At 36.8% G+C, this 26,303-nt stretch overlaps 1 protein-coding gene and 1 non-coding gene across 3 annotated transcripts in view; one reads left to right on the top strand and one right to left on the bottom strand.

Annotated features, from left to right (window-relative positions):
- Positions 1-26,303, bottom strand: part of spri (Src homology 2 domain-containing protein sprint) — a 124,567-nt gene that overhangs the window by 69,412 nt on the left and 28,852 nt on the right. The window lies entirely within an intron of this gene.
- On the top strand, positions 2,946-3,019 carry TRNAT-GGU (transfer RNA threonine (anticodon GGU)). Its single transcript has one exon. It is a non-coding gene; the product is annotated as a tRNA-Thr (tRNA).

Raw genomic sequence — 26,303 nt, 5'->3', positions numbered from 1 at the left:
TTCATTGGTGTTGGATCCATTTTTAGTTATTTTTAATTCTGAAATTCTGAAATTTTCATCAGTTTCTGGAATATTGTTTCCTCTCATTACTTTGAAACTACCTTTAAGTACTGAATTATCATTAATTTTTTTTATTTACATTTTATTGCGTATTTAAAATTTTTTGTTAGGATATTTCTCAGCATTCCTGCATATTCTGAAATAATAGCTGATGATCTCCCCCTCCACCCCCCAACAAAATATATAAAATCGGGGATAAGGGTGTCCTAAACATTTTTGATGCCTCGAAATTTTTGAGATGGCCCCGTGTCTGACAACGGCGTCCCTGTGTAAGTCACTTTTTGCAAAGCTTCATGAATAAAAATTATGAGGAATGTAGTGTATTAGTGTATTAAATTATGTTTGCAGAAGTCAGCGATTGTTAATTCTGAGGCAGAGATTATTGCAAAACACCTTCTTAAAAGTCCTTTGATTTAAACCTTCTCAAAGTTTTAAAATTACTTTTTTATCCATGGGCTGGATAAGATTCTTATTTGGAGGTACGGACGGCAATGTTAGAAAACGACGTTTCTCAGAAGAAAACAAGGTGACAACTGACTCTAAGACTCTAATCCTCCCAGCTCTCAGTCAATTCATTCTTCTTCATAGTACAATCTCCCATGGGGTCGGCAGCCAACATATATTGATTCTTCTTCAAACTTTCCAGGAACTTATTACCCCCCCCCCCCCATTCAACACATTTAGAAAATGTAGCTCGAAAAATCGCCAGAATCATTCGCCAATAAGTGTTAAATTATCGGTTAACATAAAATGTCCGATTTTGACCCGATCGCGACCAGAGAACGTACCTTAAAAATCGCCAGAATTACTCGCCAGTAACGTTTGATTATTGGTAAACATAAAATGTCCGCATATGTCCCGATTTCCGACATGTCCGCATATGTCTCGTCCGCTTTTAACCCCTAATCTTCTCTTATATCAGCTTTTTGTTGCCATAATTCACTCTTTAATTTAATTAATAAATATATTTACACCTATTGGGCCGATATACTTCGTTCTTTTAATCTTTCTTCCAAATCAAAAGAAATAAGAAGATTTACGTGTATCGCAAGAAACAGAGATGTCATATGTCATAGGGTCGGGAGCATTTTACTAGCTTTTAGCTACTGCTCTCTTCCCTGTCCAAGCTTTCTTCATCACATTATGAATTAACTGTTCTACCGTGTTCATTAAATTTTTTTTCTTTCTCTTTGCATTTTTTTTTTCAAATATTGTAAAATATGTAATTTAATTGTAAACTCTAATTTGTATAGTATTATCGTAATTGACTGGGGACAAATAAATTATGTTATGTCATAAGACTGAGCAATGCACCGAAGCCCTCTAAAAGTTCGAAACAAATGATGTTAAATGCTATGCAAGGACATCAGAGGTCCCTCATATACCAAGGAGTCCCCAGAGCCGTGAATGGTGAGCCTATGCGTCCGAGTTCTCACGAGTTCATACAAGTGCATCACCGTGCCCAAACAACTGCACTACGTACAGCAACCATCTCTCTCCTTCTTCCTCCTCCCGATCGTGAGCTCATTAATAATATTTCCATTTCCGTAGTAGCCGATGCACAAAACACTTTTCAAAGCAGCAGAGACACATAAAATGACGTGGTTATTCAAGCATGAGATAGTTTCCGCAGCCTAAGAACTTGCAAGATGCAATGCCTCCTTATCTGAAACTACAACATCTCCCACCAAAAACAATTTTCTCAACTTTTTGCAGTTTCGCCTCAAACAACAAGCTAGGCAAAGGGCGGGGGAGAAATGCACAACGTGGCGTCAATCGAATATTAGATTCTAAGCAAGAAAATCAGTCGAGCACAGCACGAAATGGGGTGGACGAGCTGCGTTTTTCGTGTTCCATCCTCATGTACAACTGACTAAACCAAAATATCCAGCAACTAACTCCATTGATAGCGGTAAGAAAAATCATGAATAGACACCAGCGATGTGACAAGGGATACAAGAGAAAAAGCCCGCTATGTACACGACCCGAATAAGAAACACACGCTAACACGAATAACGGTGTTGGCTGCTCGTTAACGCGGTCAATGGACCCAGAAAAAAAAATGACCGGCAATTCGTCTACAACGAAAAGAAAAATTCGAGAGAAAGAGTATCTAAAGTTCCATGGAAGTATTGCGACTAGAAGGGGGGAAAAAACAATATAAAAGTAAGCTTTTTTTTCACAACTATTTTCATTATACCAAGCGCTAAGGAATGCGAGAAGCTGATGTCAAACCAGTGATAGGAATCTCGCGCCCCCAAAGTCGAGTGTGTGCACGGGCCAATAACGTCGGGCAAATGAGAACTGACGTTAACCATGATGAGATCCGGGACCGCATTCAACAGCGGTGATCATCAGCTCTTGGCTTAACAAGATTTCAAGAATCAGTCAGGGGAAAATGAGAAATAATGAGAAGGAAATCATTGATGGAGGGTAAGGACGAGATATACTGGGAAGAAGACTATACGAAGACGGTGTAGAGAAATCGAACAACGATGTTATGGTACGCGCTAACATGACTACATTGAAAGAAAAATGTTAAGTCGATCTCGAACCCAGCCTTGTTTATTTCAAGGCATCCTCGATTTGCGAAAGTACAGAATGGCTTATTTTTAACTACGATAGGGTGAAGGAAGGCGTTTCTATGCTTAATCACCTTTATGTTATTGAATTACACCAAATCAATATGACAAAATTATCAAAAGAAGAAATATATTCAAAAAAAGTGCCCCGTAAAACACAGATGATATGAAGGAAACATTTTATTTTCTGGATATTATGCCGAGGTGAACTCGGAAAGAAAAGGCATCGTGTCTCCACCGGGACTCGAACCCAGGCCATCTTGCATACTACCACAGTGAGTGAAATAAAGAAGGCAGGGTCTTGTCTCCAGTGGTGTAGATGGTAGCATGCTTGCCCGGTATGCAAGAGGGCCTGGGTTCGAGTCCCGGCGGAGACAAGATGACTTTTCTTTCCGAATTCACCTCAGCATAATATCCAGAAAATAAAATGTTTCCTTGATATCCTGGGCTGAGAAAAAGCCATCTATCGCTCTAAACAGATGATATGGTTACCGCATATGCTGAGGTGCGTTGGAAGTCGAGCGTCGAACAAGATAGCCTTGGCATAGTTAAAGTGGGAATACAAGCTAATGAATTCATTAAGGGAGCTCTCGCGAAAAAGCGCACACATATATATTCATACCGCCATCTATCTTTTAAATAAAAATGCAATATTAAAAGAAGAGAGTAAAAATTTTTTACAATTAATCAATTGCCGACGGCAACTGCTTAGCCTAAACGATGATTTTCCACGTTGAAAAATATCAGACTCACTGCCCAAATTGCTTACGCCTGATAAGGGCAACGGATGTATAAAGACATTATCATCCGATTTTATTCTGTTTGTCTTAAATCGCTACCTGTATCGAGTCCCCCATTGGTAAGATGTGCCAAATTACCGTGTGTAATAGAAAGAGCTTGGATGTCTCTTGACTTTAACCATTTCACGATCACGGACGAGATATCTAGTCCTAAAAAATGGAAGAAATTCATTCAAGATCACCCTGTTTTTTTTTTAACCTGTATTCTCACGATCGCGAAGCTTTATTGTAACCCTATGAACGGAAGTTGTTTCCCCTCCTTCGTTCTTTCTATACTCCTGCTTAGTAATTTCCCCCCCCCCCCACATATAAAGTATCTTTCTACTATATACAGTATATACAAAAGAAATAGAATTCATGGGGAGGGTGAGAAAGAGAGTGAGTGAGTGCGAAATATTTGTACTGTCCTAATCTAATTATCTATTTGTCCCTTATATTTCTAGCATTGCGAACAAAGAAACCTGTTTTGTTTTGTTTTTTTAGATTAATCGCCGATACGTCAAATACAGATCATCCGAATTTGTTGCCAAAAGGGTACGTGAATCAAGTACCGCCCGTGGTTTAGTTTTCCAGAATTTCAGCTGCATTTCAATGACAATCAAAAAACCGAAATTAAAATAATTTTTTTTAAATATATTTTTTTAATTAACATTCAACCGAATTTGTCCATCGCATCCGACAATCAAAGAGAAAAAAAAAAAAGTACGAAATCAATTTTAAATCGATCTCTATAATTGCCATCAGTTTCTATGAGCCACAAGAGATCAACAATCAATGATAGTACACGTAAAAATGAGCTCTATCACGTGCCACACGTGTGTGTGCGCGAAGGGACGTTGTATGAATCAAAGCTTTGTGCTATTTTTTTTGGACGCTTTTATTTCCTCTTTAAAGTACGGATTAATTTCGCGTGATGAATTCCGTAAAAGCTATTCTGAAAATGAAATGGGTGAGCAATTATTCGCGTCATATTTTCCGAAATCGACGGGCGTAGCAAACATTTCGTGCAATGCCGTGATAACTTTCGGACTCGGTGAGATGTCTTCCTCAAGAGTCGACCCGATTTGAACACATAAACAAGGGATTTGAGTGGCGCACGTGAACTAAACTGAATCATTTTCCAAACGAATGCTTCCTTCCTCCCGGCGTGAACTCGCACGAATATGCCCTAGTCATAGAATTAAATTTCAAATGCACAAAGAAGTGCGTCTTTCTTAACGGTTCAGAAACGCCGACATTTTAAAATGTGTCTCGGAAGGAATTCGAGGCCGCCATTCAGCAATAACGTCCGTGAAGTAAGGAAACATTCTAGTTCGGATTTGATGAGAAAAAATTAACTTAAATTACGACTCTCTAAAAAGAGAAAGAAATGAAGATAATTACTGTACTTATACATTTCTATTCTGAAACATAGGTTGAGAACTCGTAGTAAAATTAAGGCACACTAAAAAAATGTATTTTTATTTCTCAAGAATAATGTTACGTAGGCAGATGTTTTAGAATAGTTTAAAAACGCATATGATGTAAAACTTTGGCTATTCTAATTTTATGTTCAATCCGATATGTACGATACAACACCGAAATAATATGAAAATGATTTTCAGATGTTTCCGTAGCACACATTCATCATGAAGATAGTTTTTAGCTCTCGTCACTAATATGGTTTGACTGTCTTAATGCAGATTTTTCTCAGCAAAATATACTACAGATCATTTCCCTGATCAAAACTTCTGAATATAATTCGAAATGTTGGCCTTCCAAATGTTTTTATACGGTTACAGTTTTTCACTTCCCTTCGTAGAATTTTTCTCTGAATTTCATCAAATATTTTCATATTTCCTTGCCTTTTGGCTTGATTGCAAAAATTTCCTGATTTTTCCTGATCATTTTTCTTAGTCCTTCCTGACTTGCCAAAAAATTGTTTACATTTTGAGTTCGAGCTTTTTTCAGTTTCTTGACTATTGTCTAAGAGGTTTTACATTTCGTCTGCACTTTTTTTTTATTTCCCTAACTTTTGCCATTTTTCCTGAACTTCCACCATTTTTCCTGAACTTTTTATTTCCCTAACTTTTGCCATCGATTTTCCTTAACTTCGGCCAAAAATTTTACATTTCGCTCCAACTTTTGGCTAAGATTTTGAATTTTTTTGCTAAAAATTTACATTTTCTCCGAATTTTTTATTTTCATAACTTTTTCCCCAAGATTTTACGTTGTCCCTTACCATTTTTCAATTTCCTTGATTTTCCAGATTACTGTGAAGGTGGGTACCCTGTACTGATGTCAATACTTGAACGTTTTTTCGAGTGGTCGTTATATTGAAAAGAAAACACAAAAGGACAGTAGTTATATGAAAACATTCGGGACTTATCGTACCAGTTGCAGTAACGGAACGATCGTTATAACGATTATATGACTAATATAGAGACACAAAAAAAATTACTTAATTTAACGAATGAATGAATTCATCAGAGAAGGCTTAATTAAAATATTTTACGGCAGGTGCATCATTTGTCGTTGCTGACGTGAAACAAGGCAAGAATTTCCCAAAACTTTGCTGTTGAGGGATTTCTCGGAACAGCCTCCGAGGGTATGTTCCCATGACTTTGGAACGAAGCCAAGTGTTACTTTTGTCTCTCTCTCTCGTTGCCTTAAGGTCTCTTCCCTTCACTAATACCCATTTGTTTTTCCACATCAGTGATCATGTCAAAAAGCTTTTGTGACCGTGTCCCCCTAACTACTATTATTTGGATTCTTATCTTGCACGCGTAATTACGGCTCCATAGAGCCGATGAAGATCCCCTCATCTTCTGGTAGTATTTCATATGAGAAGAGTACTCAAGTATCTCAGAAGAGATCTCTCTTTCTTATACGTAAGTAGAGGTTGTCCTGATGCAGGAGAAAAGTGAGAGCAACACTTACGACACACAATACATTGCCAGCTGATGATGCAACGAAAGCTGTCGATTTAAGCCGAATTCCAGGCAAATTGATCCTCGTACATATTTTTTATTGCAAAAGGAGGAATAATTTATTTTAGTACGTAAATGTATAATTTTCGGAATAACTGAATGCAGTTCAAGCTGTAATTATCTACGTCTTTAGAAAGTTCATAGCCACGCAATTTATCAACAGAAAAATCCACCGACGAACAATTCATTGACTACAGCAAGTGAGCAAGTAGTGAGAACATATGTTAGAGAAAGAGCAAGTGAGTGGGTGAATGAACAAAGGAGTGAACAAGCAAGTAAGCAAAAGGGTGACGGGTGAGCGAGTAAGCAAGTCGGCGAGTGAGCAAAAGATTGAACAATTAATTGGTGAGCAAGCGAGCGAGCAAGAAACAGTTGAACAAATTAGTGAGCGAGTAAGTGAGCATAGAAGTGAGTGAATGAGCAAGTCAATGAGCATAGGAGTGAGTGAATGAGCAAGTGAGAACAGGAAAATTAAAATATATTCAACGAATACATGCGACATAATGCCACAGCCGGAGCATCAAACATCATGTATTTAATCGTTTTTCCATCGACGGGGCTATCAATAGAACAAAAGACAAACATGCCCCGGTGTGATGAGCTCCAATTCTTAAAATTCCTTGACTGAATGCCATAGAAAAGGAAGCAAAAGCAACAAAACATATTACATCCGAGATTGTTACGTTTTCATCGACGTTATAAGCAACGTTCATTAACGTGATTCTCTATGAGAATCAGCACATACTGCCAATTATTGATATTGAAGCCAAAGTGCCGCATTAACCGAGTTTGACAGTACTTTAAAGCAACACTAGCAGGATGCACCGAGCCGTTAAAAGCGTATTTTACGCTAAATAAATTATTTGATAGTCTTTTTTTTCATCCTCCTCTTTTAACAAACGGAAGAATACCATTAAAAGACACCACGTAAATCGTGTCTCTCTAGTAGTTCTTCCCTTAAACTATTTGAGAACAAGATATTTTTTTTTGGGGAATCACGTTCTACATCCTTCTTCGAGTCTACTCTGGCCCCCATTCAGTCTACGCGACGCCCTTTCCCACATCAAATTTCGATTTCTCTTCGAAGTGAAAATGCATTTGGATGTTAAACAATTCGTTGATGTGGAAAGGAGATTGGGGAAGATTGTAAAATCAATGCTACGCCACTGTGTGGTACCGACCCTTCCCCCCCCCCCTTCTCTCTCCCTCTCTCTAAATTGGATTCGTCTCTCTTCAGTCTTGTATTTCTAATGCATATCCACCGTTGAAACATGCCCTCTCTATACTAAAAAAAAGTCTTTATGGTAACGGTAGAACCAACATAAGCTGTACACACACACACTCAAGACAGCATAAGATTAAAGGGCCAATCTTGCATTTTTTCAAACACGCAATCTGAGGAACTGGAACCTCGCGCACACGCAAACACACATAACACACATTTCGCTTTAGTTTTCTGTCATGTTATACAGAATTCGAATGAAGAGCTTGCGCGCCAGTACGTTCAAATGATATCGAAAATTAATGATGAATCTTTTGTATCGAAGCCTGTGTCTTCGTATTTTTCATCATACATTATCACATTCAAATGCAGTAGTTGTCACGACATTCGAGCAACCACGAAATTTTGCAGTTTCAACCGAGATTAAAATTCTTAAGATGCTGCTTTGAAATATGTACAGGGTGCATAGCTAACTCCTCTCGCCGCAAATTACTGGCGAACAGTGGATGCTAGAAGCATACTTCCAATCAGAAAAATTATCACCCCACACGCTATTTGGAACATACATGGCAAATACATAGTCAAAGGAAAAAAATTAAATACATGATACCAATTCCTGTTTTTCAATTTTTTTAGTATTTTAGAAACACAATTTTTAGTTTCATTTCAGTGCTAAGTACAGCTATATAAATACAATACCTTTTTTTTTATCTAAAGGGAGTTGATTCCTTGTTATTGTTGATGTAATTTTTTGAGAGCTGCTGAAATTTTTTGCGTTCAGATATTTATAAAATCACACCAAATTGAAGGAGAATCAGAACTAAAATTCAAGGTAAAAAACTATTCACCTTCGCCCCTAAAAATCTTCGAGTTACGGCGAAGACCAGTCGGTGCACTGTTGAACAATCTTGGGAAGAATTTTAAGAAAACTACAGAAAAATAACTCTTTTTGTATTGAAAACACTTTTTGGAATTTTCCCCTTAGAACATTTTAAATCCGCTGAAGACTCGTTGCAGAACAATGCACAACATTCTGCTTTGCTAAGCAAAATTTTATCTGTTTATAAGTAACACTAAAAACCAAGGCAAACTACACATTTACTCTTAATTAACTATTTCAGCCAATCAAAAAATCCACTCTAATTAATTAAATTGGTGTGTTGTTGTATTGTTTCAATTAAAAATATGCTAAAAACACCAATTTGCATTCGTTTAAACTAAAATGTTTTCCCTTCAGTACGTTTTTGTAGGGGTGAACTATAGAGGGTTGTATCATTATATATATATATATATATATATATATATACTGAAATCAGTGGTATATCTATATACCACTGAAATCTCTCTCTCTCTCTCTCTCTCTCTATATATATATATATATATATATATATATATATATATATATATAGATTTCAGTGGTATATATATATACCACTGATTTCAGTATATATGTGTATATATATATATATATATATATACACGCACACACACACACTGAAATCAGTGGTATATATATATACCACTGAAATCTCTACGCAATATACATAGAACAAATACGATAAACTGCATCACTCGAATGAACTACCACGAAAACAAAGAGATGTTCATCATTTTGCGAATCTAGTCTGTTTTTAGTGCTTTACTTCCAAATTATATTCAAATTTTCATATCATGGAAAATAATTTTGGACGGAGAATTTATTATTGTTTTTCCAATGGATTCCATTCAATGCTATAATCAAATCATATCAACTTTATCTGTTTCACATAGAAAAAGAAATCAAAGTTAGTTTTGGAGAAAAACCATATAATCACTGAAGCCAACTTCACTGGAGAAAAAAATATCATTGGAGATCCAACAAATTATTAACCCTCTCAGCAGAGTATTTGAAATACTTTCACGCTATTATCATCATCATCATTATTATTTACCAGATCTAGCGCAGCCAATTAAATGTCTGTCTACAACCGAAGTATTATTTGAATGTTCAGTAGACCGAATCAAGATCCAGAAAAAAATTCATTGCTATCATCATTTATTACGTCAGTCCGCGTGCTTTCCTCAACACTCCACAGCATAAATAAATAAGAACATTACGAATAATAAAATGTACGAAAAGATTGAAGAATTTCCGACTTAATTTTATTCCATATTCGAAATCAATGCAAATATCATGTTATTGTAAGTTTAAGCAATTCTAAATCATAGGTTTCAAACATGAAAGAAAACATTAGAATTCAGAAAAAGCAAACCATTTCCATTGGGAAAGGTAATTCACTAGGAAGAATAGAAGGAAAAAGAATTCTGAGTTTTACTTTTTCATTGTGAAGAAGAAATTCACCAATTTACCACTGGACAAATTTCGTCCGACATGAAAATACACAATTCCGAATAGCTTCGACCTGCTGTACACCCCCCATGCCTCCCCCGTACGAACGTCTCTGATCCCACCAATATGAATTATGAGGTAGGAGGCAGAGCTGACGAAATTTTGCTGACAAGGTGGGGGGGGAAGTCAAAATGGCTAAAAATTTGCTGACGTAATACTTGAACGGCCCCAAAGGTGCATAAAGGTCAACAACTGAACATAAACGAAAAAAAATCAAAAAGCAAGAAAAATCACCAACCACCGTTTTTCTATATCATTGTGAGCGTGGTCACAGAACACAAGTAAACATTCAGTTACGGTTTACATACATAACATAATTGGTTGAGGAAAAAATATGCAAAATATCACAGTTAGTCATTGCGTTGGTTTAAAGTTCCAAGTCACGCTGTACGGTTAAAGTAGTTAAAATTAAATATACCTATTTTGTGTGTTTCAATGTACATATATTTGTGTTAAATTGCATAAATGTGTGCAATTTCCGCGAAAAGCATTGCCAATCCAGCTTTTTTACGGTCAACTTAAGTTTGAGCACACCTAATATTACATAAGAAATGACTATTTTTGTTTCGGATGCAGAAACTTCGTCAAAATTTGTTGTTAAGTGTAATTGAATGAGTGCAATGAACAGCACACGTTTATTCCACTAAATATAAAAAAATTGTATCTCTATTTAAAACAGCTGAAGAAGGAAAAAAAATGAGAAACAAACCGATTAATGTTTTGTCTTCCCCTAAAACCAATTTATAATAATGAAAAGAAAAGTGCCTTGGGGATGGAGAGGTTTGAAAGCAAATAATAATAATAATAATTTTGTTAAGCATAAAATAAAAATGATAGAGGGCGGAATGAAAACGGGGGGAGGGATCGTCTTCCGAAAATCTCAATCATCGCTTGAATTAAATCATCGAATGCAGTCAAGTATTACCCAGATCATGGTTTTTAATCCGATCAAACATCGGGGAGGGGGGGGGGGCTTTTCCTCTCGAATAAAACGTTCATCATTCCCATTTTGAAGAGGAGGGTTGTACTTTGAAAGCGTCTGTGTATAGGTTATGTTACAGATTTTTTTTTTATAATATACGGCATATTGACTTAAATCGCGAGATTGGAGTCCGTCCAAAAAAGCTTTTCAAGAAATTTCGACTGCGAATTATTTGAAGTCTTCATCAGCTTTTAAGGGGAGGGAGATTGAAAGAGGTCGCTCGTTTATGATGATGCTGCTCCTCATCAAGTCATTTGCCGTTTCATGTGAAAATCGCTAGACTGGAAAAGATTGGAAACATTGCATCAGGCAAGAAGGTTTGCAAAAGTAGAAAAGTTTTCCTCAATCTTCCACTATCGATAAGAGTGCACGCGACGAACTGAATAATAAAAATAAGTTTTCGTAAATGTATGTTTTGAAATCCATAGAACTCCAGACCAGCATTTCTCAACCTGTCTGAAACAATTAGCCGACAACACTTTGGACACGCACGTGAACATTGCTAATATTTTTGACGCAAACTCAAATTACGTTCATCATATTAGAATTACATTTTCATGTCTCCCTGGGGACTATCTTTGGTCTAAGTAACTAGTAACCTCCTTGGGTTGAGAAACGCTGCTTCAGACATAACATACGAAAAGTACTAATTAACCGTAAATGCACCTCGTTCACATTCCTCCGCGGAATTTCCAACGAATCGGTACATATCGGAAAGTGATGTGTAAGTGAATGGATATGCATGACCCCTAATGTACTTATGTTGTCAGAGCTATGCTTGTTTCGTGCTGGTGCTGTCATCTGTCTTATATATTTTGAAGTAGAGATGGTTACTGCTTGTGAATTTTTAAATTTATATGAGTATCATGTTGAAAAGGTCTGACTGCTCTCTCTGGAGAGACTTTTTCAAATAGAATACTGGCTCGCATTCAAGTTGGAGACATACTGTACTTACTATACGAACAGAAAATTTATATCATATACCATTACAAAGGAAAACAATTTACAAAAGTCTTTATGCTTTCTTGCTCAGAGGTTATTCAATGAATTTGTGACAACTTTCATTTAATATGTTAAAAAAAACTATGGAAACTTATGTATTTGAATACAGATTTACAGATATTGAACAGTTCATTTTATTTGGCAACATTGCTCAACACAGACTTTGTTCTAAAAGAGATTTTTGATAGATTTGAGTAGTGTTAAAAGTGCAATACTTCCATGAATCTTATCACGAGTTATTGTTTATGACCCATGGATGGATAATACCCCTTTGGATCAAATAGTGTTTGTTTTGTGATTGTCTTGTTTTGTATGTTTTTGTGTTGTTTTGTCTAAATAAATACAGTGAAACCTGGATATAACGATACTTTGCGGACTAAGAAAATATATAGTTTTAGATAGCGGTTATCGTTACATTGAGATGCAGCAGGGTCGTAAGTGGAGGAGGGCGGGGGGGGGGGGGGGGGGGAGAACTGCCCCGGGTGGCAAAATTTAGGGAGCGGCAGTTTTAGGTGGGAACAAAGAACGCCATTACAAAATTATCGAATTTTAAAGTTGTGGGGGGCGGGGTGGCAGCAAAATAATGTTTGCCCCGGGCGGCAAAAATCCTAGTTACGGCCCTGAGATGCAGCATTATCATGAGGCACCACCAAATTTATGGTGAATTGGCAACTCTTCTGAATTAATGCTGTTATACCACACCGTAAAATGATTTTTTTTTTGTCACAGCAAAAAATTCTGATTAATTAAGTAACAGAGAGAATTCAGTTGTGATTATTTCACTCTGTAAAGTAGTTTACTGCGCAACACTTTTGTGCACTACAAAAAACAGCTTTACGGAAACTCAACACTTTCAGAAGGAAGTTAATGCAAAGTAACGATGTTGTTAAACATCCTCGAAGGAAAAAAAACTGGCGAGGAATTTAAAAATATATTGAAGGCAATTTTGTGAGCAAAATAAAAAATATTGCGGCTTTCGAAATCTCGCAAAAAATTATCGTTATAGAGGGATTTATCGTAATAGAAGATATCACTGCATCGAGAGGAATTTGATATCGGACTATAGGCCATTCCAAACAAGATTTGAAAAAATATCGTTGTATTTAGTATCGTTTTAATGAGGTGTCACTGTAATACCAAAACGGCACCATTGACCCCATACACCAGGCCTTAAAAAAAAGTCACAAAAAAATCCAGGTGCTAGAGAAATTTTATTAGCAGTCAATTTTTTTTTTCTTTCTGCTAAAAAAATTCCAAAAATAACGTTATTTTTTTCGAGTACATAGTGATTGGTAAGTACGCTGATATGACGGGGCTCCCAGGAGAAATTATGTGAAGGGAGAAAACCGAAACTCAGAAAACATTTCGAAGTTTAAGATTTTGAATTGCAATGGATCCCGCTTGTAACGTTTTTAAAAAAACCGTCACGAAGAAACGTTGTGAGCGGGAAAAACTTCAAACCAGAAATCTGAATGAGTGTTTGTAAAAATTGGAAAACCACCAAAATAAGTCGCATATAGCGAAAAAACATTTCAAGTGGGAACGTTATAAGAGGGATTCACTGTATATTTTTCACTTCAGGAATTTTTGATCTGGGAAATTCAGGAAAAAACGATAAAGCAGATTTTGCTGGGAACCCTATATGAATCCAAAAAATTTTATGTTACCCCGACTCCAGTTTAGTAAACACCATGGGTGTCAATTTCCAGAGTTGAAGAATCTGTAGTCCAAGTGACGAAATATTTCGTTGCCAAAGAAAACATGCAACACAAATAAAAGATGAAATTGGATATTTTTGGGTGACTATATGACCCGTTTTCCCGGGACATTCCCATAATATGTCAGCCCTCTCGACTTTTTCTAATTAAAATTGTCCCTTTTTTTTTCCTGTATTTTCAACGAAGTTTACTTGAATTATTATTTTCCACTGAAATCAAACAGATTATTTTGAGTAGGAATATTCATCGCACATATTCATTTTTTTTCGTTCATTCATTTTTCATTCATTCATCATTCATTTTTTTCTTCGTGGAATTCATTCCAGTGTAATGTTCAGTAGCACTTCATTTCCCGCCATTGGTGATATTGTTTTGGAGATTTTAGCAATAACTGGAAACTTTGTTCAGTTCTGGTATCATATTTGGTGACAGTTGGAAATATTTTTGAGAAAATATGGTCATTTTGAGATTGACTCGGGCATTTTTTGGGGAAATTTAATTTTTGCAAAGCACAATTTAAGGATTTTCAGGGGTTTACTTATACAGATAAGGAAATTCTGAAGAACCCGGTTTCCGACCGGAAGATTTTGATCAGACTAAAAAATTGGAAGCATTGGCTCTTATGGTATTCACATATTAGAAACGTTTGGTGCAACACAAATTTTTTACGCGACATGACGAACTGGCACTGGTGCTTGTCAAGCTTTGCTATGCACGCTAGGAAGGAAAGAAAAAAAAAAACTGCTCAATGTGAACTTTTGTGTGACCATGACCTAATAAAATCTTCAGATATAGCTACTGTATCAGCTAATAATCGTTTAACGATGGCAAACATCAACTGAAATCCAAATCACTCAGTCGTAAAAAATAATTATTAGCAAACAATCAAACGTTAACGGAATTTCACCAATATCATTCACAAATGATTTTTTTTGATTGAAAAATTAATTATTTTTTATTATTATTTTACTGGCAGACAAAAGAAGAAAGAAATTCAAAACCTCTCTCGATCTCCGAGAAAATACTTAAGCGCATGAAGATTTACGATAATTATGATGGTGAAAAAATCGTGAATCATCGAAAAAATCTCCTCTTCCCGCAAACAACCAATAATGTCAAGGATAAGAACTCAAAACACCAGAAAAAAGAGAAGAGATGGCAATAAAAAAAAAAAATAATAATAATAAAAGAAAACGGGGTTAAGGCGGAGTGAAAAATAAACAGTGAAAGAAAAAGATTCAAAACACACCAAAAGCTTAAAAAAAGAAATAGATGAAAAAGAAAAATTTGAAAAAAAAATAGGAAAAAGTTTTCTTTCTGTTATTTCTACGAGCGGCACTTCAAGGCGACGTTAGAGTATTTCGAGCACTTCTCTGACTCATTGTGGCTTTTTACGTTAGAAATGTTAAAAAAGAAAGAAAAACACCAGACAGAAAAACGATATTCAGAGTGAAATTGCTTCACTTTCGAAAATATCGTTAAAAGTATTTATTAGAACTTTCACTCTCGAATTGAAAAATGGAAGCATTTTCGATGATTTATTGCACTGAGATAGGATTCAATATCGTTCTTTTATTAAAAAAACGTGTTTTTTTTTTTTTTTTTCTGAAATGTTGCATTCGAAAAAGGAACAAATTTTCCGAGACGATGGAGACTATAGCTTGTGTTGCTGAAGGAACTTGAATCAAGCGGAATTTCGAAACAAAGGTGTTTATTTTTGTAAATAATTTTAGAAACGCTATTTGTGTTTTGCTTTCAAATTCTGTTTGATTTTCATCGCCTCAATATAAATCAAACTGGATTTCTTATCTTCATTACAAATCTCACTAGTTTTTTTATTTTCCATGTATACAGATCGAACTAGATTTTCAAAGGCGCGGTAGCCCAAGTCGATAAGATACTCGCTTTAAGTACTAGAGGATGTTTAAAGGTGTCGCGAGTTCAATACCCGGTTCGTCCTTGTCAGAAACTTTCTTGACGCAGGGGTACAACAGAAACGGCGACATGACCACAGAAAAAGATTGCTACAGCGGGGAGTCATACATCAAGGGGTTAGCGCACCAACCTCTCGATGAGTATAAAAAAAGCTGCAGTTCGGAATGGGCAATAAATTGCAGATCCTGGTCTAATTAGCCTTCGTGAGCAGAAAATGAACGTGGTGTCACAAAAATGATTAATGATTTCCATTTCAATATAAATCGAATGAGATTTCTTACTTTAAATATAAATCAAATATAGAATATAATATATAATGTTACAATGTACAATATAAATCAAACTAGACTTTTTATTTTCAACATAAGAGTTCGCACTAGATTTTTTTTTTTTTTTTTTTAACATAAATAATGTATAACTAGATTTCTCACTTTCAATATAAATAACTCAACAGTAGAACCTCTCGACAACGGACACCCTTGGGACCAACAATATTTATCCGCTAACGAAGAGTAACCACTAATGGGGAGGTACAATATACAGTGGAACCTCGTTTATACGATTTCAAATTTATACGACGTTTGGCTTCAGTCGCGATTGGTTCGTATAAGCTACTGTAAAACTGATGTACCGGTGGTTATATGAATCACTAATCATCCCGATAAAGAAGGGTTCGTATCAACAAACAAATCTCATCATTACCATGGTTAAATTCTCGGTTCATGACCAAACATGAGTAAATTAGAGTTTATAAAAAATTAGAGCTTGCCTTATTTTACTGTCCACTAACGGGGTGTGAAATGCATTAAGCCCTATTATTTCACGGGATCGGGTATCAGAAAAGTGTCCGTCAACGGGGAGGCTCCACTGTAACTAGATTTCTCACTCTTAATACAAATAAAACAAGATTTCTTGTTTTCTATAAAAATTCAATTTCTCAGTATATTTCAGGCCGAAAAATACCATCTCTTCATATAAATTGAATAAGAGATTTCTTACTTTCAATCTAAAAATCAAACTTGTTTTAATTTTCAATATAAATCGAATAAGATTCCTAAGTGGCATTGACTGGTAGAAATATATATTCGAAAACTACCAAAAATTCCAGTGCGGAAACTTTTCGTACAGATATATCTCGGATACATTTTCATTTCCTCAAAGAAAGGGTACATACACACATTAGCTCTCTGAAGTTTTATACTTTTCTGTCCATAATGATTGCGAAAAAATCATAACCAAAGAATAAAAATTTATTTGTAAGAAATGTTTTGGCAACACGCAACTAAAGATTTACCGACGAAATATTCCAAAGCAACGTCACACCGTCTTATAAATATTTACAGGACGACGGTGATCGTTCAGGAAAAGGGGGGAAATGAATAAACTTAACAATTTCCAAAAAAAGGGGGCATCGCAGCTATTTTCTAAAGATATACGACAAAAACCATCTGACCTATCGCATTAAGCCCGCCAGAGGGAAAGTAGCAGCAGCAAGTATGAAAGGCGGGGAGGGCGGGGGAACAGCCATCAACAGCAAATATCAGACAGGATGAAACACATTACGGCTTTCAATTGAGACTGGAATAATGGCCAGAAAATAGGGAACAAAAAAAAAACTTTTTTTTTTCTGCCTTACGTGTCTCAACATCCCTGTAATAAATATTACGAGCACTGCCGGGAAGAGAAAAAGTAGAGAAGAAGGATTAATTTTCCGCATTTGGCGAATGGAGCGGGATGTGGCAGATGCGCTCTCACAGATTTTCCATGATTAAAGGCGCCCTACCAGCTCTCTCTCTCTCCTTTTGTTCGGTCTCATTTGCGAGAGTGAGAATGAATCAGTTCGCCTTAATTTCTGCCTTATATTCACTGGCACGAGCTCGAAGCACCAGCAAGAAAAAAGTTCGAAGAGTTTTCAGACTCTTTTTCCTATGGAGCATAGGTTCTCAAAACTTTTTTTTTCTCATCGCCCCCCCAACTCGAGCCAACCCATAGGATTCTGTTTTTTCCCGTAGCTTGCATCCCCCCCCCCTTGGACCATTCCCCAGGGGGTGATATCGCCCAATTTGGGAAACACTACGGTATAACAACAATTTTCTAAAGCACTTTCGTAGATGAATTGCAAATTGTAATCCTTTGAGGGGAGAAAAACTAATTTTCAAATCATACTACAAATCATTGAAATTTTTTTCGTTTCTACAAACACGTTTTCGTTGAAAACACGTGCAAGGATGAATAAACATCAAGTCCGTACTTATTTATTATTTGTCAGTTTTTAAATTTTTATCAATATTTTGTTCTAGCCTTGGGTTTAATGATTGAGGATGCTCTAAAACAGTGTTCTTCCGAGCCGGTGAAAATAGTTAAGCAACTTCACGGACCGGATAAAATGGGAGAAATTGCGGACCGGAAAAAATTGATATTTTTAATAATTGATGACCTATAATTTGCGGACCGGTGGAAAATAAATAATTACGAATGAGTGGACCGGTAAAAGGTAATTAAATAGGTGGGATAATTTATGGACTGGCGGAAGATAAACAAATAGGAAAAATAATTTGCGGACAGTAAAAAAATAATCCGATAGGAAAAGTAATTTAGAGACTCAAAAGATAAATAAGAGGGAGTAATTTACTGACCATAAAAAATTATAAATAGAATAAACAATTCGCACCGGCAAAAAATAAATGAATAGGAGAAATAATTTTCGGGCCAACAAAGATTAATATATTGGAAAAACAATTTTTAGGACTGGCTGACGGCAAAACAAAAACACCTAATAAAAAATTTTGGGAGACAGTATTTTTTTTTTAAATCTGAAATTTATGCAGCAGCTAATTTAATAATAAAATCGAGTATATTGGGCGAATTGCAGACCGGCAGAAAGTTGGATCAGCACCAGTCTGCGGACTAGCGGTTGAAGAACGTTGCTCTGAAATATTTTATTCTGTATGAAAATATATTGTGTTTTTCAATATTCATATGGAAGTGTCAAAATCTTCAGATCAAGGATTGTTTTTTGTTAACTTCTTGTTTTCCACGGATACTTCGGACCATCAAGACGAAGGCCAGGGATCCCCTTTGCCGAAAAGGTAAAGGCCACGGACCACTTTATACATAATAATTGTTCAGCTTATCGTCTGTGTTCAAACAGAAGTCATCAAGTCTAGTTTTGAGATTTTGTCAATTTAAACTTTTGAGCCGTTGTGAAAAATAGCAATCTTTTAAATTAATTTTTACTAACTTCTACAGTAGATTTACTGACATTTAGATAACTGGTTCATGGTTCATAACTGTTCATATCATAAAATAATTCATTGGAACTTTAAATCAACTGCAGTAGCCTATGAAATTTTTTTTGTGTACAGTGACTTTTATTCGAACGTGGACGAAATGCTAATGTAAAACCGATAAGTAATTTTTTTTGCCTCTTCGTGGCTCACGGACTCCCAGAAACCTCCCGAAGGGGTCCGTGGTCCTCTGGTTAAGAACTACTGCTTTATATTTTATATTTTTTTTTTTGAAGGAAAAAAATTTATATGCATATTTACATATACATGCGCATATTGTGGCTGGCTTTCAGAGTACTACTTCAATTAGACGTTAAAAGGTAGATTAATGGGTTTTGTAGTTACGGTACTCTACGTGGAAATAAATTCCAACATCATTTATTGTGCGAAGATATTCTTTAAGCTTTTTTTTGAAATGAGATTGATTAGTAATGATTTGCATATCATATGGTATTGAACTGAAAAACCTTGGCGCTATGAAAATAAAATGCTTTTGTAAAATATATTTGTGTGCATGTGATATAGAGTAAATACAATTTGGTCTGCGTGGATTTACTGTAGTGCGCATGGGCGAATGGTATTGGGCTTGCGCCTCGAAGTTGGAGACCACAAAAAACCAACTTCAGCCGACCACCTCTTTGGCGACGGTCTGGTTCGAACCCGGGACCTCCGATGCAAGTCCATCACTATGACCATTCGACCACCACAGCGGCCGATTCCATGCCTGAAAATCTGTCAAAAATTCGTTTAGGCGTACTTTGCTGAAATTGGTGTTCGTTATAAACAATTAAAATAGCGTAGATAAGCGACACGAAATTCACGGGACCCGGAAAAACTTCGTTATATGCGGGAATTCTAAATATACGTGTTCGTTATAAGCGAATCCGACTGCATATGGAATGTAATTAAATAGAGTCAAGAGGATCGTCTCGTAGGGAAAATTTCACGTATTTGCTCTTTTCAATGTTAATTTCCAGATTATTTATTTTTATTTGAATTTTCAAAAGATCGTCATTTATTTTTTTGGTTCAACACCTCTACTGGATCATTACTTGCATACAGAACCACCGTATCATCAGCGGAGCAGATAATTTTTACCGAAAATATATCTGCGATATATAAGAGAATGATTATATTCGTTACTGCATACTTGGAGTGAAAGGACCGACGAGAAGATACTACGACCATGAATTCATAGAAATCCGAGCGATAATTAGAACATGTAGAAACGCTAACTTCCGCATTTGAGGATCTTTCGCTAAGCGCTTCAAAGACCGGAAATATGAACAAATACTTCCGGCAACAACAGAAGAATTGGGGCGAAAACGGATATCCGATAAGCATTATCGCCATGCATTAAAAAAAAAAAAGCGAGCAAAGTCGCCAACCTCAAAATCAATATATTAAATAATTTTGTGCAAAATCTATTTTATTTCTGCGCTCCTATCGAGGTTTAAAAAAATCTACCATTTAATCTTTTCGCGGAGCACAGTTTGAGAACCCCGGCACTAGACGATCGTCAAACTTGGGAGGACCCACGGATGGTCAGTACATCAAAGAGACTAGAGATGCGGCTGTTGGATTTTGTAAATACTGGAGCTACGATCGCAATCCGGTTTGTGCGTAGGGTAAAAAGAAGACAAGTAAGGCGTATTTATTACCCTCATGGTCAAAAAAGTGAGTAAGCATATTTATATGTGGAACTACCTCCAGAACACACTAACAAATGCTCTAATTACATGTGTATAAGCATTAGCATGTTCAATGGAAAAAGTTCGAAACATGTTCCATTATCTGTTTTTTGTAATTATGCAAATTCGCAACATGTTTTCTCTTCCATTTTTGTAATTACGCAAGTCGCAACATATTTACTCATCAACTTTTGAAATTATGCAAGTGCACAAGAGGTTAACTCTACAATGTTTTACAATTATGCAAATTCTCAACATGATTTCCCCAATTTTTGTAATTATTTATTGCAATTATGGAAGTTTACAACACGTTTATACACTCTCCATTTTTAATAATCATACCAAGTTCGCAACATGTTCCCTCCTCAATTTTTGTAATTCTGCAAGTTCACGCAAATGAATGTTTTCTCCCGCTTTTTTTTGTAATTGTGCAACATTTTTCAATCCCATTTTTACAACTATGCAAGTCCGCGACATGTTTTCTTTTTTATTTTTGTAATTATACAAAAGTTCGAAACATGTTTTCACCCCCCTTCCCTTCGGACCTGGGCAACGTCGGGTATTTCTGCCAGTTACACATAAAATTCTAACGAAGACTCTCGATTTCGATCACCCGGTAATAATCGAAAAAATAAATGGATCTAAAAAAAAAAAATCGGGGGGAAAAAAAATTGTTCGCACATGCTCAGAACAGAAAGTTGAAAAAAGAGCAAAAGAAGAAAAAAAAAACCTTTATCAGTCTTCGAAACGGTTCCGTCCGCTGATAGCACCAGACCATCTGCTGTATCAGTTCCCTCAATAGTCTACAACACAATGTTTCGTAACAAAGTTCCCGAAAGTTGTAATAACTCTTCAAAACGGTATTTATAGGGAACTCATTAAATAAGCTCGTATCCGCCAGCATTTCGCAATCATTAAATCCAACGACGGCGTTTAATATTGGATGAGATACAACCACAGCACTTAATACCTTTCCATTACACCGACCGCACGAGCGCATCTTCCTTCTCCACCTCGAAATACCAGTCTCCACCACAATGGTAATGCGTTCGCCTCAAAAAAAAAGACGGAACTTGGAGCATTTAAAATGACTAATAGCGTGCGCATTGAATATGCGAAGCGAACTTACAGACCACACCAGAATGTTTTTTCCAATATATAGTTTTTTTTTCCTTCTTCTCCTCTTTATCTCTTCTCCTTTATTCAAACGCATTTTCGGGAATTGCCGGTGCTGCCACAGATGAGATGGATCATGGAATCATCATGGGGAGTGACCAAAATATTTTGATGCGCGTGTATTTCCATCTCTAGAGCGGGATCTTCCGATATTTCAGAAAATTGTCTAGACCCGAATTTACTGGGAAATGACGTTTCTCCGAGCAAATGGCAACGATATTTCAAAGAGATGATTTCTATACGAATATATGAGGGAGGAGTATGGATGTGAAAGCTCTTTCATGTGGAAATATCTTTCGAAAGTAAATTGTGTACGCTTGCTAAGAAGATTTGAAAAATGTAATCCTTTTTCTCCACTTAGGTCAAGAGTGCTTGGCTTTAGGAGAATCCGGGCCATTTCATTGGTTTGGAAACGTGTCGAGGGCCACCAAAGAGATCTGGGAACGATCGCGGACCACTTAAGTCATGAGTAACTGCACCGCGGGACACTAAAGTGATCTGGAACATGCCTTAAGTGACGTGGAACCGCACAGCAGGCCGCTCAAGTGCTCTGAAAGTATGCCACAGGTCACTTAAGTGCTCTGGAAGTATGCCACAGGTCACTTAAGTGCTCTGGAAAGGTTCCTCGGGTCCCTAAAATGATCTGTAAATATGCCACGGGTATCTAAATGATATTCAGAAATGTGCCGTTCGCCACCTGAGTAGTTCGCAAATGTGCCACTCAGTTCTTTTTTACAAAATTAAGTTTGAGGTCACGGGCCACATAAAATGCCTTCGAAGGTCACATTCGGCCCGGGAGAAATGGGTATTTTATCTCTTCTCCTTTATTCAAACGCATTTTCGGAAATTGCTGATGCTGCCACAGATGAGATGGGTCACGCACCCATCATGGGAAGTGACCAAAACATTTTGGTGCGTGTGCATTTCAATCTCCAAAGCGGGATCTATCGATATTTCAGACGATTGTCTAGACTCGAATTTACTGAGAAATGACGTTTCTCCGAACAAATGGCAACGATATTGCAAAGAGACTGTCTCTATATATGTGTATATCAGGGAGGAGTGTGGTGAAAGCTCTTTCATGTGGAAAAATCTTTCGAAAGTAAATTTTCTCCATCGTACGCGTGCTAAGCAGATTTGAAAATTATAAGCCTTAGATGAAAAGCGTTACAATTCTAGGTCAGACCAACTAACGATGTATTGTAAGGCTATCTATTATTAAATATATATTCAGTCATTATTTTTGGTCAATAAGCAAAGTGAGGTGTGTGGATAAACAAAAGAATGCCTTGAGAAATAAAACAAATCTTTGTAAACAATGCAATACACAGCATATCATAAAACGAGTGACGATGAATCCGTGACGCAAAGAAGATGTGATCCCAAACCGCGTTCGAGTTTAAAAACAGAACAAAGCGGTTGTCGTGCAGCAAGGTCAGTGGCACTCCCCGTGAGACAACGTCACAGAAACAGGCACAGAACCTGTTGCGGTGATTATGCAGATGTTCGTACCGGTAAAGCCACTGACTTGAACCTGCAAAAAATGTACGCACGAGCGTTTATTTGGGGAACTGAAGCCAAACATTTCAAAATCCCCATGAGAAAGTATTCCTATGAATTAGAAAACACTTCAGGGGGTCATCATAAATTTTCAAATCTACACCAGCGTTTATCGATCTTTTACACCCGTGTGGAACCTCTAAAAATGTAATACCCATGTATATATGTTTCCAACCGATGCTGAAAGGAACCTAAAACAAATAGGGCTGAAACTTTTCATAGATGTTGCAATGTCTAGTGGCGTAATGGTTACGACGACGGACACGAATCTTGAGCCTAGTGTTTACGAAAGTCATGGGTTCGAACCTGCATTCGGTTATTATAATGAAATAAATTAATGTAATGATTGTAGTATTGTAATGATAATGAAATAAATTGTATGTAAAATATATAAATGTAATGAATAAATGTAAAATACATATTGTATGTAAAATAAATAAATCGCAAAGGGAATCTACTGTTCGAATCTGCATTTGGCTATGATAATTAATTGTTATTTATTATAATAATTACAAATTGTTATCGTATGATAATTTACCTTTCAAAAGTATCGTATCGGCACAGAATTTTTTAGTTCTGTTGTGGTGGGTTGGTAAGATGCGGAGTTACAGATGGGAAGGGTACATGGGTTCAAACCCACCCACCTACATCATTTAGCCGCTGTGGTGGTCGAGTGGTTATAGTGCCGGACTCGTGATGCGAGGATCCGGGTTCGAACCCCACAGTGGTGGTCGGCTGAAGTTGGTTTTCTGTGGTTCCCAACTTCTAGGCGCAAATGCGAGCCGATCTCCCCGTTAAAAAGTCTCGCCACAGAGAGCAACAGTCCTACAACGATAAATCATTCAAGCATAACACTTCACTCATAGTTAGTAAAACTGGGGGCAGATGACAGCACTACACATAACAAGCATTACACAGAAACAAACTTTACGTCAGGTTGCACTACACGTACACGCACATTCATGTACCGATTCGTTGGGGGGTTCCGGGGGGGGGTGCATGTGGGGTGTAGCAGTAGGGGCTCGGGGATCCATGATGTTCTTAAGTCAGCCACCTCGTTGGGCAATTTGCCTGTTGTGGCGTTGTATTTGTATTTGTAATTGAAATATATATGTAACAAGAAATATACAGAAACGCTGGATTTTACGAAACTCTCAAACTTTATACCATTTCATTAAATGTGTTAATAACTTACGAACTTTCATTTTCACATCTGTGCGGGCTCATAAAAATGAGCGTCGACTGTATTCGTATTTGTTTGGGTTCTGTGAAGCAGTCTCGTAACCCTTCAAGGGTCCCTCGTGAACAAAGCCTCTGTTTCTAGAGAACCCCTGTAGCCATGGTTCTCCAAGTGCTTGTCGCTTCGAACCGAGGATATTTCAAGTGTGGCTACGCAGTGGTTAGAAGTAATAAGAGTTTATGTTTATAAAGCATTTTTAGACATTAGTTGTTTCCTATGACGGTGCTTGTAGTTACATAATTGGAAAGCAAATGAGACGCGGTTGTTAAAAGTTTGAGAGCTACCACCTCATTGTCTCGTCAGTGAGTTATCGATCTGCGGTACGTCTTCGTACCCCCAGGGGTAAGTGAAAAACAATCAGCAATGGTGAGAAATAGGGTAAACGAATAAAGCAATAAAAAGTGAAAACCATTAGATTATGGCACAATATACGAAGCAGTTTCAAGCTTCCTACTCAAAGTACGCACATCTACTACGCATTCCCAGCGGGGAAACGTACGCGTTTTATATGTTTTCAGGGGGTACTTGAAATATGAAGAGTTGGGAGCACTTAGATAGGGCAGCGTTTAAGGGTTTTCGAAATATCATTAGGAGTTCCACGAGAAATGCATGGCATGCAAATAGTTATAGCGATGTTATTTTAAGGGAGGGGGGGGGGATTTTTCTAGATGTGGTTCCCTGGCCCGTGAAAATTATTTCAATGCAGGCGTGAATTCATGTGTTGGGAGAGTTGACAAATTGTATAGGTTCATTGGGTGGTCTCGTATTTTACTGGACAAACCAATTTTCGCATGTTATCTGGCTCTTGGGAGAGCGATCGTCTTCATCATCCCCCTTCCTCTGGATCAGCGCCTATTTCAATGGTTCCTTAGAACATGGTAATTATCAGTGGTCTGACGGGTTTCCTCTGGTACATTATCAGAACTAATGCCACCACTGATGTCAAGGGTTGACAAATCCCAGGTGACAGGCTTACATGGCAACTGAAAAATTGGCATATTGACCAACAATTTTTTTATGTATGATTACTAAATTGCGGTTTAAGGATGGCACAAAATTTTCAGAAATTATGTCTACATCCGTTCTAGTATAGAAAAGAGTCCTGATGTACCGGAATACATATGCTATTTAGGACGGTTTTTGTAGGGGAAAAAAATCCTTGACTCTTATATAAATTAGGCTCGTGATTTAAACTTTTCGGTTCATCAAACCCTGCTGATTTTTATCTCATTACAGTACTTTTTATGGAACCTCCAAACAATTTCTCTGGGGAAACCCTAATCTACACAGTAGAAAAAATTAAACTCGGATGCACGGCGTCTGTTAAATTATACTTTTATTCGGTCAATTTCACCAGATACGACAACACACAGATACTTATCACATAAGCTGTACAACAAAGAAGATAAAACATAGAAAAGACAAGCGTTAACTTCACAACCCACTCACAAGTAAACTGATACCCTTTCTCTCTCTCTCTCATTCGGAGAGGAAACAGGTTCGCAGTGCATCATTTTTACCGCAAAGATACGAAAAAAGTTTCTTCAGATCATATATCGAGCCCTTGAACCGGTATCAGATTCATAATCTATAATCACGAGATATAGATGGAACTTCCGGTGATATTATAATAGGAGAGGAGAAAAAAAACACATTTATAATGATAATATAACCTATGTCTCTAATACTC

This window comes from Pholcus phalangioides, unplaced genomic scaffold (assembly GCF_987345545.1).
Source record: "Pholcus phalangioides strain wild (caught in Gottingen) unplaced genomic scaffold, Ppha-v1.0 ptg000009l_1, whole genome shotgun sequence".
In the NCBI taxonomy this organism is placed as follows: domain Eukaryota; kingdom Metazoa; phylum Arthropoda; class Arachnida; order Araneae; family Pholcidae; genus Pholcus; species Pholcus phalangioides.
Note: the sequence above shows the minus strand (reverse complement) of the source record. Positions and strands in the feature narration are given on the sequence as shown.